This window comes from Heptranchias perlo, chromosome 16 (genome assembly GCF_035084215.1).
Source record: "Heptranchias perlo isolate sHepPer1 chromosome 16, sHepPer1.hap1, whole genome shotgun sequence".
Lineage (NCBI taxonomy): Eukaryota > Metazoa > Chordata > Chondrichthyes > Hexanchiformes > Hexanchidae > Heptranchias > Heptranchias perlo.
The window spans coordinates 63,319,336-63,334,842 of NC_090340.1; the positions used below are offsets into that span (position 1 = coordinate 63,319,336).

The 15,507-nt window shown below is 48.1% G+C and overlaps 1 protein-coding gene across 1 annotated transcript in view; it reads left to right on the plus strand.

Moving 5' to 3' along the window:
- LOC137333834 (transcription initiation factor TFIID subunit 4-like) overlaps positions 1–15,507 on the plus strand; it is a 249,460-nt gene that overhangs the window by 27,293 nt on the left and 206,660 nt on the right. The gene's annotated exons all lie outside the window — the stretch shown is intronic.

Below are 15,507 nucleotides of genomic sequence, written 5' to 3' on the forward strand. Positions count from 1 at the left end.
AGGTTCGATGCCTGATCTGTGCTGAGTTAACTGATCTCAATGGAATGGCAGCAGGGTCACCACATTTGGCATTAAGAACTTCAGGTAGAATTGTGAACAGATGAACAGGCTGCTGCCAAGATCTTCCCCCCCGCCCCCCCCCCCCCCAATGAAAGGCATTGACTCCTGTTGGGGTACTGTTACTCTGGTCTCTGGTCGCTCGCTCAATTGTTCACGTGTGATCCGTGACCACGTCAGCAGGCGACCTGACAGCAATGGGCATCAGAGCTGAGCCGGACCCTGTCCTCACCTGACGTCTGGGCCAGCACTCCTCCAACAGTGTTACTGAAGACCAATCTGGAGTGGGGACTTTGCTGATCTTCCTCTTTCTAACCCAAGAGTGCTGAAACCAATTGTAGCGCCTCCAAGCTGAAGTCTCACTGACTGGGGATTGAAGCTGGAGCCTCCCTGGGCTCGATGGTTTAGCTACTCACTGAACTGTTGGGAGAGCTCATGGCACTTGCTGGCTAGGCTCGCACATGAATACTGACTAATTGGCCAAGGTGCCAGAGAGCCTCCAGTACTTGTGGAGCTGGACCCCAGCAACAATGAACACCTTAAGGCAAGGAATGACAACATTTGGAAGGGGAGAAGGATTTCTCCTGGTCCAGCCTCGGAATGTCCGTTTCTTCGGACTGGGCTATCTTCCAAAGGATCTCAGTCCCACTCCAGGACTTGAGCACATAACGAAGGCTGACACTCCCAGTGCCAGTACTGAGGGGGTGCTGCACTGTCGGAGGTGCCGTCTTTCGGATGAGACGTTAACTGAGGCCCCATCTGGCCTGTCAGGTGGATGTAAAAGATCCCATGGCACTATTTGAAATAAGAGCAGGGGAGTTCTCCCCGGTGTCCTGGTCAGCATTTATCCCTCAACCAACATCACTAAAACAGATTATCTGGTCATTGTCACATTGCTGTTTGTGGGATCTTGCTGTACGTAAATTGACTTCATTACAACAGTGACTACACTTCAAAAATGTACTTCATTGGTTGTAAAGCGCTTTGGGACGTCCTGAGGTCATGAAAGGCGCTGTAGAAATGCAAATCATTCTTACTGTTTGCCTGGGAGAGTATCTGCTGCGTAGAAAAGGGCCAGAAGTTTCTTTTCTCTTTCCAATTTTTCCTGGTACAGCTCCATGGGCACTGGCGGCCCTTATGGCACCTTGCACAAATTGCCATTCTTTATGGATTTTATCGGGGTTATTTCCTTTGTTTTAAAATCTTCAAAAAGGATTGATTCACTTCAACTGAGAACAGCGATTTAGGATTGAGGCATGGTGGAGGCGGATTCAATCATGGCCTTCAAAAGGGAACTGGATAAGTACTTGAAAGAAAAAAGTTTGCAGGGCTACGGGGATAGGGCGGGGGAGTGGGACTAGCTGGATTGCTCTTGTATAGAGCCGGCACGGACTTGATGGGCCGAATGGCCTCCTTCCATGCTGTAACCATTCTATGATTCTATTGTAAGAGTGATTAAAATGATAAAAGTGATGATGGTGCAAGGCAAGGAGGGTGGTAATGAGACAGGTTAAGAAACAAAAGATCGGTCGAGAGTAGCTGTAAATGGCAACAGCAGAACCATTACCAGCACTTGCAGTGGTTATGATCTGAAGTTATTGAAATCAATGTTGAGTCCGGAAGGTTGTAAAGTGCCTAAACGAAAGATGAGGTGCTGTTCCTCAAGCTTATATTGAGTTTCATTGGAACAGTGTAAGAGGCCGAGGACAGAGTGGTCAGCGTAGGAGTGGGACGGGGAGTTAAAATGGCAAGCAGGTCAGAGTCATGCTTGCAGACAGAGTGGAGGTGTTCAGCAAAGCGATCACCCAATCTGCGATTGGTCTCCCCAATGTAGAGACCGCATTGTGAGCAGCGAATACTGGTATAGTAAACATTTGCCTGAGGAAGGAGAAAATCTCCGAAAGCTTGTGAATTTAAAATAAAATTGCTGGACTATAACTTGGTGTTGTAAAATTGTTTACAATAGTAAATTGAAAGTAGTACAAGTAAATCGCTGTTTCGCCTGGAAGGAGTGTTTAGGGCCCTGGACGGTGGGAAGGGAGGAGGTGAAGGGGCAGGTGTTGCATCTCCTGCTCTCGCAGGGGCAGGTGCCATGGGAAGGAGAGCGGGTGTTGGAGGTGATGGAAGAGTGGACCAGAGTGTCATGGAGGGAGCGGTCCCTTCGCATTGCTGAAAGGGGAGAGGAAGATGTGTTTGGTGGTGGGATCGCGCTGGAGGCGGAGCAAATGGCAGAGGATGATACGTTGAAGTGGAAGCTGGTGGGGTGAAAGGTGAGGACAAGGGGGACCCTATCATGGTTCTGGGAGGGAACCCGCCGCCGCCACCCGCCCCCACTTTCCCTGGCTCTGTACTTGCTTAAAAACTTGAACTCTTCAACATCTTCCAGTTCTGACGAAAGGTCTTCGACCTGAAGCTTTAACTCTGTTTCTTTCTCCACAGATGCTGCCTCACTTGCTGAGCTTCTCCAGCATTTTTCTGTTTTTTAAAACATACATTAAGACTTGTAAAGACAAAACAAGGAAGAAATGTCAAACCAAGGGATTCATATGACCTCCCTCCATAGCTTGACTATCTCATTTCCTGTTAGTTTGCTGTATCTGTGCTGTAGTTAACAGCTCATTCTTTGAATTGGGGTTCTACAGTGCTTTGTCCTCATTCCCAATCTGGGGTGCAGTACTGGTGGGTACAGGTCTGTCACTGTATAATACAGGTACAATACTGGTGGGTACAGGTCTGTCACTATATAATATGGGTACAGTACTGGTGGGTACACGTCTGTCACCGTAACGGGCTCAGTACTGGTGGGTACAGGTCTGTCTCTGTATAACACTGGGATACAGTACTAGTAGGTACAAGTCTGTTACTTCATAACATGGGTACAGTACTGGTGGGTACAGGTCTGTCACTGTATAATGGGTACAGTACTGGTGGGTACAGGTCTGTCACTGTATAACGGGTACAGTAATGGGAGGTACAGGTCTGTCACTAAATAACGGGTACAGTACTGGTGGGTGCAGGCCTGTCACTAGAACACTGGTACAGTACTGGTGGGTACAGGCCTATCACTGTATAATGGGTACAGTACTGGTGGGTACAGGTCTGTCACTGTATAACGGGTACAGTACTGGGAGGTACAGGTCTGTCACTAAATAACGGGTACAGTACTGGTGGGTGCAGGCCTGTCACTGTATAACACGGGTACAGTATTGGTGGGTACAGGTCTGTCGCTGCATAAGGGGTACAGTACTGGTGGGTACAGGTCTGTCACTATAACATGGGTACAGTACTGGTGGGTACAGGTCTGTCACTATAACATGGGTACAGTACTGGTGGGTACAGGTCTGTCACTAACTGGTACAGTACTGGTGGGTACAGGTCTGTCATTGTGTAATGCGTACAGGCCTGTCGCTATATAAGGGGTACAGTACTGGTGGGTACAGGTGAGCATCAGCATGAAGAGCAGTCTTTCTCGCACGCACAAACATCAAATGGGACAAAGGAAGGAATAATAAATAGAAGCACAAAGGGACTGAGTTGCCCAGACTTTATTGACCACATGGCAAAAACTAGAGACGATGCAGGGCTTCACGTGGCCCAGGAGACGCACTAAAAATGTTTAGGTTGACCCTGGTGCTAAGTTCTGAATGAGCAAGTGAGCTGGCTGGATTGAATGACCATATGTCCTGTGATCTTGCGTTGTGGTAATTTGCCCATTCCCATGTGTGGTCCGTGTGAACGCAAACTGCTTAATTGGGCAAACCGTTGAGGGTTGGCAGCTCTGTGTTAGAGGTGGATATCTATCAAATCTTAGCACTTTGGAGTACACAATGGGCGGGGGGTAGCACTGCTGCTGAGCAGGCCAGTGTCACAGTGACTCTAACATGAAGCTTGACTGCTCTGTGTGTGCTTTTGTTTTCAGTGGGAGACTGATGGCTGGGACACGTACTCAGATTTTAAATTGATTGATTCACAGAGCTGAAGAAGCAGAATTAGGCACCCTTCTCTCTTCTCCCCTCCGATCACCAACTTTTCATTTTTTGCAGAATTTTTAGAGAAGCAAAACCAGTTTTTTCCCCTTCCCGCTTCTCCCCCTCGTTCAATTTTTATCCCTTTTGTCCTGAAGGTGCAAACTGTTGCTTGCGGGGGTCTAGTTCCAAGGAGACGGCTGCTCACAGATATCCGAAGAGGTCATTCTTCAAGTATGTTAGCATAGTGGTTATGTTACTGGACTATCTGGGGACTTGTGCCAAAATTGGGAGAGCTGTCCCACAGACTAGTCAAGCAACAGCCTAACATAGCCATACTTATAGAATCATACCTTTCAGCTAACGTCCCAGACTCTTCCATCACCATCCCTGGGCACATCCTGTCCCACCGGCAGGACAGACCCACCAGAGCTACCCGTCGCAGATGCATTTGTCCCACTAGCAGGACAGACCCACCAGAGCTACCCGTCGCAGATGCATTTGTCCCACTAGCAGGACAGACCCACCAGAGCTACCCGTCGCAGATGCATTTGTCCATGACTGTATTGGTAGGAGTGACCACCGCAAAGTCCTTATTGAGACGAAGCCCCGTCTTCACACTGAGGACACCATCCAGTGTGTTGTGTGGCACTACCACCATGCTAAATGGGATAGATTCAGAACAAATCTAGCAGCTCAAAACTGGGCACCCATGAGGCGCTATGGGCCATAAGCAGCAGCAGATTTGTATTCCAGCACAATCTGTAACCTCATGGCCCGGCATATTCCTCACTCTACCATTACCACAACCTGTACCCACCAGTACTGTATGTGTGTTACATGGTGACAGACCCGTACCCACCAGTACTGTACCTGTTATATAGTAAGGAATCTTACAACACCAGGTTATAGTCCAACAGTTTTATTTGAAAATCACAAGCTTTCGGAGGCTTTCTCCTTCGTCAGGTGAGTGTGGGATTCCTTGAAGGTTACTGCACATATAGTCAGAGACTATATATGCGGTAACCTTCAAGGAATCCCACACTCACCTGATGTTCTCTGACTGTATGTGCGGTAAACTTCATGGAATCCCACACTCACCTGACAAAGGAGAAAGCCTCCGAAAGCTTGTGATTTTCAAATAAAACTGTTGGACTATAACCTGGTGTTGTAAGATTCCGTACATTTGTCCACCCCTGTCCATCACAGGCATCTCCACATCACTGTTATATAGTGACAGACCTGTACCCACCAGTACAGTGATATACAGTCAGGAGTGTGTGGCCCTGGGAGTCCTCAACATTGACTCCGAACCCCATGAAGTCTCATGGCATGAGGCCAAACATGGGCAAGGAAACCTCCTGCTGATTACCACCGACCGCCCTCCCTCAGCTGATGAATCTGTCCTCCTCCATGTTGAGCACCACTTGGAGGAAGCACTGAGGGTAGCAAGGGCATAGAATGTACTCTGGGTGGGGGACTTCAATGTCTATCACAAAGAGTGGCTCGTTAGCACCACTGCTGACCGAGCTAGCCAAGTCCTGAAGGACATAACTGCTAGACTGGGCCTGCGGCAGGTGGTGAGCAAACCAACACGAGGGAAAAACTTACTTGACCTCGTCCTCACCAATCTACCTGTCGCAAATGCATCTGTCCATGACAGTATTGTTAGGAGTGACCACCGTACAGTCCTCGTGGAGATGAAGTCCCGTCTTCGCACTGAGGACACCATCCAACGTGTTGTGTGGCACTATCACCGTGCTAAATGGGATAGATTCAGAACAGATCTAGCAGCTCAAAACTGGGCATCCATGAGGCGCTGTGGGCCATCAGCAGCAGCAGAATTGTATTCCACCACAATCTGTAACCTCATGGCCCGGCATATTCCTCACTCTACCATTACCAACAAGCCAGGGGATCAACCCTGGTTCAATGTGGTGTGTAGAAGAGCATGCCAGGAGCAGCACCAGGCATACCTAAAAATGAGGTGCCAACCTGGTGAAGCTACAACTCAGGACTACATGCATGCTAAACAGCGGAAGCAACATGCTATAGACAGAGCTAAGCGATTCCATAACCAACGGACCAGATCAAAGCTCTGCAGTCCTGCCACATCCAGTCGTGAATGGTGGTGGACAATTAAACAACTAACGGGAGGAGGAGGCTCTGCAAACATCCCCATCCTCAATGATGGCGGAGTCCAGCACGTGAGTGCAAAAGACAAGGCTGAAGCGTTTGCAACCATCTTCAGCCAGAAGTGCCGAGTGGATGATCCATCTCGGCCTCCTCTCGATATCCCCACCATCACAGAAGCCAGTCTTCGGCCAATTCGATTCACTCCACGTGATTTCAAGAAACGGCTGAGTGCACTGGATACAGCAAAGGCTATGGGCCCCGACAACATCCCGGCTGTAGTGCTGAAGACTTGTGCTCCAGAACTAGCTGCGCCTCTAGCCAAACTATTCCAGTACAGCTACAACACTGGCATCTACCCGACAATGTGGAAAATTGCCCAGGTATGTCCTGTCCACAAAAAGCAGGACAAATCCAATCCGGCCAATTACCGCCCCATCAGTCTACTCTCAATCATCAGCAAAGTGATGGAAGGTGTCATCGACAGTGCTATCAAGCGGCACTTACTCACCAATAACCTGCTCACCGCTGCTCAGTTTGGGTTCCGCCAGGACCACTCAGCTCCAGACCTCATTACAGCGTTGGTCCAAACATGGACAAAAGAGCTGAATTCCAGAGGTGAGGTGAGAGTGACTGCCCTTGACATCAAGGCAGCATTTGACCGAGTGTGGCACCAAGGAGCCCAGGTAAAATTGAAGTCAATGGGAATCAGGGGGAAAACTCTCCTGTGGCTGGAGTCATACCTGGCACAAAGGAAGATGGTAATGGTTGTTGGAGGCCAATCATCTCAGCCCCAGGACATTGCTGCAGGAGTCCCTCAGGGCAGTGTCCTGGGCCCAACCATCTTCAGCTGCTTCATCAATGACCTTCCCTCCATCATAAGGTCAGAAATGGGGATGTTCGCTGATGACTGCACAGTGTTCAGTTCCATTCGCAACCCCTAAAATAATGAAGCAGTCCGAGCCCGCATGCAGCAAGACCAGGACAACATCCAGGCTTGGGCTGATAAGTGGCAAGTAACATTCGTGCCAGATAAGTGCCAGGCAATGACCATCTCCAACAAGAGAGAGTCTAACCACCTCCCCCTGACATTCAACGGCATTACCATCTCCGAATCCCCCACCATCAACATCCTGGGGGTTACCATTGACCAGAAACTTAACTGGACCAGCCATATAAATACTGTGGCTACGAGAGCAGGTCAGAGGCTGGGTATTCTGCGGCGAGTGACTCACCTCCTGACTCCCCAGAGCCTTTCCACCATCTACAAGGCACAAGTCAGGAGTGTGATGGAATACTCTCCACTTGCTTGGATGAGTGCAGCTCCAACAACACTCAAGAAGCTCGACACCATCCAAGATAAGGCAGCCCGCTTGATTGGCACCCCATCCACCACACGAAACATTCACTCCCTTCACCACCGGCGCACTGTGGCTGCAGTGTGTACCATCCACAGAATGCACTGCAGCAACTCGCCAAGGCTTCTTTGACAGCACCTCCCAAACCCGCGACCTCTACCACCTAGAAGGACAAGAGCAGCAGGCACATGGGAACAACACCACCTGCACGTTCCCCTCCAAGTCACACACCATCCCGACTTGGAAATATATCGCCGTTCCTTCATTGTCGCTGGGTCAGAATCCTGGAACTCCCTTCCCAACAGCACTGTGGGAGAACCGTCACCACACGGACTGCAGCGGTTCAAGAAGGCGGCTCACCACCACCTTCTCGAGGGCAATTAGGGATGGGCAATAAATGCCGGCCTCGCCAGCAACGCCCCCATCCCATGAACGAATAAAAAAAAAAATATATCTATCATCTTGAATACATTTAATGACTTGGCTTCCACTGCCTTCTGTGGTAGAGAATTCCACAGGTTCACCACCCTCTGAGTGAAGAAATTTCTCCTCATCTCCGTTCTAAAGGGCATACCCCATATCTTGAGACTGTGACCCCTGGTTCTGGACTCCCCAGCCATCGGGAACATCCTCCCTGCATCTAGTCTGTCTAGTCCTGTTAGAACTTTATATGTTTCGATGAGATCACCTTTTATTCTTCTAAACTCGTGAATATAGGCCCAGTCGACCCAATCTCTCCTCATACGTCAGTCCTGCCATCCCAGGAATCAGTCTGGTCAACCTTCGTTGCACTCCCTCCATGGCAAGGATATCCTTCCTCAGATAAGGAGACCAAAACTGCACACAATACTCTAGATGTGGTCTCACCAAGGCCCTGTATAACTGCAGTAAGACATCCCTGCTCCTGTACTCAAATCCTCTTGCAATGAAGGCCAACATACCATTCGCCTTCCCAACTGCTTGCTGCACCTGAATGCTCACTTCCAGCGACTGGTGTACAAGGACACCCAGGTCTCGTTGCACCTCCCCTTTTCCCAATCTATCACCATTCAGATAATAATCTGCCTTTCTGTTTTTACAACCAAAGTGGATAACCTCACGTTTATCCACGTTATACTGCATCTGCCATGTTCTTGCTCACATTCCACCCCAGCTTTGTGTCATCTACAAGCTTGGAAATGTTACATTTAGTTCCCTCATCCAAATCATTGATATATATTGTGAATAGCTGGGGCCCAAGCACTGATCCCTGCGGTACCCCACTAGTCACTGCCTGCCACCTGGAAAAAGACCCGTTTATTCCTACTCTGTTTCCTGTCTGTGAACCAGTCCTCAATCCATGCCAGTATATTCCCCCCAATCCCATGTGCTTTAATTTTGCACACTAACCTCTTGTGTGGGACCTTATCAAAAGCCTTCTGAAAATCCAAATACACCACATCCACTGGTTCTCCCCTATCCTACCAGTTACCTCCTCAAAAAACTCCAGTAGATTTGTTAAGCATGATTTCCCTTTCATAAACCCATACTGACTTTGTCCAATCCTGTTAATGCCTTCTACGTATTCTGTTATTACATCTTTTATAATGGACTCGAGCATTTTCCCCACTACTAATGTTAGGCTAACTGATCTGTAATTCCCTGTTTTTTCTACCTCCTTTTTTAAATTGTGGGGTTACATTTGCCACCCTCCAATCTGTTGGAACTGTTCCAGAGTCTATAGAATTTTGGAAGATGATCACCAATGCATCTACTATTTCCAGGGCCACTTCCTTTAGTACTCTGGGATTATCAGGCCTTGGGGATTTGTCAGCCTTTAGCCCCATTAATTCCCCTAGCACTTTCTTTTTTTACTAATACTGGTTTCCTTCAGTTCATCCCTCTCACTAGACCCTTGGTTCCCTAACATTTCCGGGAGGTTATTTGTGTCCTCCTTTGTGAAGACAGAATCAAAGTATGTGTTTAATTGTTCTGCCATTTTTTTCCCCATTATAATTTCCCCCATTTCTGACTGTAAGGGACCTACATTTGTCTTCACTAATCTTTTTCTCTTGACATATTTATAGAAGCTTTTACAGTCAGTTTTTATGTTCCCTGCTAGTTTACTCTCACTCTTATTTTCCCCTCTTAATCAATCTCTTTGTCCTCCTTTGCTGAATTCTGAACTGCTCCCAATCCTCAGGCTTGCCGCTTTTTCTGGCAATTTTATGTGCCTCCTCTTTGGATCTAATACTATTCCCAATTTCTTTTGGAAGCCACAGTTGAGCCACCTTTCCTGTTTTATTTTTGCACCAGACAGGAATGAATAATTGTTGTAATTCCTGCAAACGTTCTTTAAATATTAGCCATTGCCTATCCACCGTCATCCCTTTTAGTAAAGTTCCCCAATCTATCATAGCCAACTCGCACCTCATACTTTTGTAATTTTCTTTATTTAGATTCATGGCCTGGCATATTCCTCACTCTACCATTACCAACAAGCCAGGGGTTCAACCCTGCTTCAACGAGGAGTGTACAAGAGCATGCCAGGAGCAGCACCAGGCTTATGTAAAAATGAGGTGCCAACCTGGTGAAGCTACAACACAGGACTACATGCATGCTAAACAGCGGAAGCAACATGTTACAGACAGAACTAAGTGATTCCACAACAATGGATCAGATCAAAGCTTTGCAGTCCTGCCACATCCAGTCGTGAATGGTGGTGGACAATTAAACAACTAATGGGAGGAGGAGGCTCTGCAAACATCCCCATCCTCAATGATGGCGGAGTCCAGCACGTGAGTGCAGAAGACAAGGCTGAAGCGTTTGCAACCATCTTCAGCCAGAAGTGCCGAGTGGACAATCCATCTTGGCCTCCTCCTGATATCCTCACTGTCACAGAAGCCAGTCTTCAGCCAATTCGATTCACTCCACGTGATATCAAGAAACGGCTGAGTGCACTGGATACAGCAAAGGCTATGGGCCCTAACAACATCCCGGCTGTAGTGCTAAAGACTTGTGCTCCAGAACTCGCCGCGCCTCTAGCCAAACTGTTCCAGTACAGCTACAACACTGGCATTTACCCGACAACGTGGAAAATTGCCCAGGTTTGTCCTGTCCACAAAAAGCAGGACAAATCCAATCCGGCCAATTACTGCCCCATCAGTCTACTCTCAACCATCAGCAAAGCGATGGAAGGTGTCGTCGACAGTGCTATCAAGTGGCACTTACTCATCAATAACCTGCTCACCGATGCTCAGTTTGAGTTATGCCAGGACCACTCGGCTCCAGACCTCATCACAGCCTTGGTCCAAACATGGACAAAAGAGCTGAATTCCAGAGGTGAGGTGAGAGTGACTGCCCTTGACATCAAGGCAGCATTTGACCAAGTGTGGCACCAAGGAGCCCTAGTAAAATTGAAGTCAATGGGAATCAGGGGGTAAACTCTCCTGTGGCTGGAGTCATACCTAGCACAAAGGAAGATGGTAATGGTTGTTGGAGGCCAATCATCTCAGCCCCAGGACATTGCTGCAGGAGTTCCTCAGGGCAGCGTCCTAGGCCCAACCATCTTCAGCTGCTTCATCAATGACCTTCCCCCCCATCATAAGGTCAGAAATGGGGACGTTTGCTGATGGTAGCACAGTGTTCAGTTCCATTCGCAACCCCTCAGATAATGAAGCAGCCCGTGCCCGCGTGCAGCAAGACCTGGACAACATCCAGGCTTGGGCCGTTAAGTGGCAAATAACATTCGTGCCAGGCAATGACCATCTCCAACAAGGGAGTGTCTAACCACCTGCCCTTGACATTACCATTGCCGAATCCCCCACCATCAACACCCTGGGGGGCACCATTGACCAGAAACTTAACTGGACCAGCCATATAAATACTGTGGCTACAAGAGCATGTCAGAGGCTGGGTATTCTGCGGCAAGTGACTCACCTCCTGACTCCCCAAAGCCTTTCTACCATCTACAAGGCACAAGTCAGGACTGTGATGGAATACTCTCCACTTGCCCGGACGAGTGCAGCTCCAACAACACACGAGGCTCAACACCATCCAAGACAAAGCAGCCCGCTTGATTGGCACCCCATCCACCACCCTAAACATTCACTCCCTTCACCACCGGTGCACAGTGGCTGCAGTGTGTACCATCTACAGGATGTACTGCAGCACTCACCAAGGCTTCTTCAACAGCATCTCCCAAACCTGCGACCTCTACCACCTAGAAGGACAAGGGCAGCAGGCACATGGGAACAACACCACCTGCACGTTCACCTCCAAGTCACACACCATCCTGACTTTGAAATATATCACCGTTCGTTCATCGTCGCTGGGTCAAAATCCTGGAACTCCCTACTTAACAGCACTGTGGGAGAACCTTCACCACATGGACTGCAGCGGTTCAAGAAGGTGGCTCACCACCACCTTCTCGAGGGCAATTAGGGATGGGCAATAAATGCTGGCCTTGCCAGTGACGCCACATCTCATGAACGAATAAAAAAAAAGTGTGAGCTCAGAAGTGAGTTTGTGTGTGTGTGTTTCTGTCCATTGAAAAATCTGTTTATTTGTACGTCTTTGTAGCTATGTATATCTCTGTCTTTCTCTTTAGCAATATTGTCTGAGCTTCTGTCATCATTCTAAACTCCACATACACTGCAATAACATATTCATGGTCTTGTCCATAATCCTTGGTGTTGAAATCGTAACTCATTCTTTCCTACAACCTTAAACAAAGAAGTCCTTCGTCTCTTCTTCCTCCTGCAGCTTGCTTGACCAAAGGCCTAACTAGATATGGGTTGCTTGCTCTGTGAATATGCAGAGTTGATGTTTAGTCAGCAGGGTAAGGGTTACTCTCCATGGAAGACGCTTTGTCCAATGAGGGAAAGACTTGTGCAGAACGCAGTGTGGTATGTTTTCGGTGGATGCAGAGAGAAAGATGTCAAATTGTGTACTTGCCAACTGGATATTGACTGAGAGTAGGAATTCTGATTTTATTTCCTCCTTCTCTTCCCTAACCCGAAGAGATAGTGTGGCTAGTTGTAGCACTGCTTGAGGCCACCTAACTTAAACTTCGAATCTTTCTGATTCCTATTTTTCAGTTCCTTACCAGGCAGCGCCCTTACTCCTTGAGCCATTGGAGATCTCATTATATTCTGTTTATAAAGAGGCTTAGAGTGGTGCACTGTACGAGCTGCATTGCTGTGTGGGAGAGTTGGAAAAGAAAAGAAAGTACTTGCCTTCCAGGCTTGGGCTGACGAGTGGCAAGTAACATTCACATCAAACAAGTGCCAGGCAATGACCATCTCCAACAACAGAGTCCAACCACCTCCCCTTGACACTTAACGGCATTACCGTCACCAAATCCCCCACCATCTACATCCTGGGGGTTACCATTGATCAGAAACTAAACTGGACCAGCCACATAAATACTGTGGCTACAAGAGCAGGTCAGATAGAGGCTGGGTATTTTGCGGCGAGTGACTCACCTCCTGATTCTCCAAATACTTTCCACCATCTACAAGGCACAAGTCAGGAATACTGTCCACTTGCTTGGATGAGTGCTGCTCCAACAACACTCAAGAGGCTCGACACCATCCAGCACAAAGCAGCCCGCTTGATTGGCACACCATCCACCACCTTAAACATTCACTCCCTCCACCACCGGCGCACAGTGGCTGCAGTGTGTACCATCCACAAGATGCACTGCAGCAACTCGCCAAGGCTTCTTCGACAGCACCTCCAAAACCTGTGACCTCTACCACCTAGAAGGACAAGGGCAGCAGGTACATGGGATTACCACCACCTGCAAGTTCCCTTCCAAGTCACACACCATCCCGACTTCGAAATATATCGCCATTCCTTCATCATCCTGGTCAAAATCCTGGAACTCCCTACTTAACAGCACGGTGGGAGAACCTTCACCACACAGACTGCAGCGGTTCAAGGCAGGGGCTCACCACCACCTTCTGAAGGGCAATTAGGGATGGGCAATAAATGCCGGCCTTTCCATCAATGCCCATGTCCCATGAATGAATAAAAAAAAAGTACCTTGCACGACCTCAGTCCCAAAGTGCTTTTCAGCCAATGAAGTATTTTTGAGGTGTAGTCACTGTTGTAATGTAGGAAACACGGCAGCAAATTTGTGCACAGCAAAATCCCACAAACAACACTGTGATAATGACTAGATAATCTATTTTAGTGATGTTGGTTGAGAATGACCAACCAACGACAATGCAGCCTTTAGAGGGGATGGAGCAAGAGGGAGTGAGAGAGAGGTAAACGGGGCGGGTGTGGGGGGGGACTTAGATGCAGCTCATGCCAAAGGAGATTCGGACTGGGTTGGTCATGTATGGCAGAACCAGCAGTCTGATACCCGAGTCAGGCAGGTCAGCTTGCCCTGAGACACTATTGAAGATTGAGCAGCCTGCCTGGCTCCTTGGGCTGAAGGGTAGACCTGGCACTTGGGGTGGGATTCTTCCCATGTTGCTTCTATGCGGTATGCGGTTATGTTACTGGATTAGTAATCCAGACTCGTGAGTTCAAACCCACCATGGCAGATTGAGAATTTGAATTCAGTTTTAAAGTAAAATCTGGAAACGGAAAAGTTGGTATCAATAAAAGTGACCACGAAGCTGTGGGATTGTTGTAAAAACACAACTGGTTCACTAATATCCTTTAGGGAAGGAAAGCTGCCGTCCTTACCCGGTCTGGCCTATATGTGATTCCAGTCGCATGCTAACCTGGTTGGCTCTTAACTGCCCTATGAAGTGGTTCAGCAGTTATCAAACAGAAGGAGGCCCTCTCTGGGCAACTATGAATGGGCAATTAAAGCTGGCCTTGCCACTAACGCCCACATCTCGAGAATGAATTGAAAAAAACCCTCCACAAGCCAGTTCTCTAATGGATTGGATGGCCCTGCCTGAACCTAACCAGTGCTCCTCTCCAATGCAGATTTAACCGGTTAAACTCCGGCAGTACCCCCGGGTTTTTTTTGGCAGTCCCTAAATTTTGGCTTCTGCCAATCGACAACCGAGTTCTGTTAAGGAAGAAGAAAGATTTGCGTTTATAGCATGCCTCATTACAAGCCTCAGAAATTCTATGCGTGTAAAGAGTTACTTTGGAATGTATTCACTGTTTACCAGGCAAATACAGCAGCAAGATCCCACCAACCAGCAATGAGATGGGTGATCAGTTTTTGGTGTTGGTTGAGGGAGAAATGTTGTCCAAGACACCAGGAACTCCCTGCTCTTCAAATCTTTCAGCAGAATCTTCAGTGTTCGCCTGAACAGATCTTGGCTTCATGTCTGAACTCAAGTCCTTGAGTGGGATTTGAACTCAACCTTGAGATTTGGAAACGAGAATGCTACCAACTGAACCAAGCTGACACTATGAGCTTAGGTGAATAGGATGTGTCCCTGCGGGGAGAGAGTGCGCACTTTATATCAGGCAAACAGAAACAGTTTATTTCTCAGTATTCTGGTTTGGCAATTGTTATACATGCTGCGTGTTCGTGTACGTGAGATATACAGACATCACAAACCCATGAAAAATTGGTCATCCTTTTGACTCCAAATAACTTTTTAATAGTGTTTGGCATCAATCGTATGGACCGCAGAGCATAAGGCCTTGTACGGAGTCGTGTATGTAACAGTCTGAGCTGATTCGGATAAGCTTATCACTTTTACTTTGTAAATTTTCTGAAGAAACCCGCCCTGTTTGTATGTGAGACATTGAAGGTTTTTTATTCCCAGACGTTGCATGCGGTTTTAACTAATTAACCAGTGCACCTCCTCCTTCCCTCATCTCCCATCCCCTTGTGGTGTCTCTCTCTTTTGTTGAGACTGGTTCTACTGGCTGAGTTCAGCACCTTGCTCCCGAGCTGGCGTTGGGTTTGCTGAGAGATGTTCGTCGTTTTCAGGTTTCTTCTTATTGATCCTTTCCCTCTATGGTGAAGAGCCTGAACTTCAGTGAACGCCTCTCCCAGCCACATCACAACTGCTGGCTCAAATCCCATG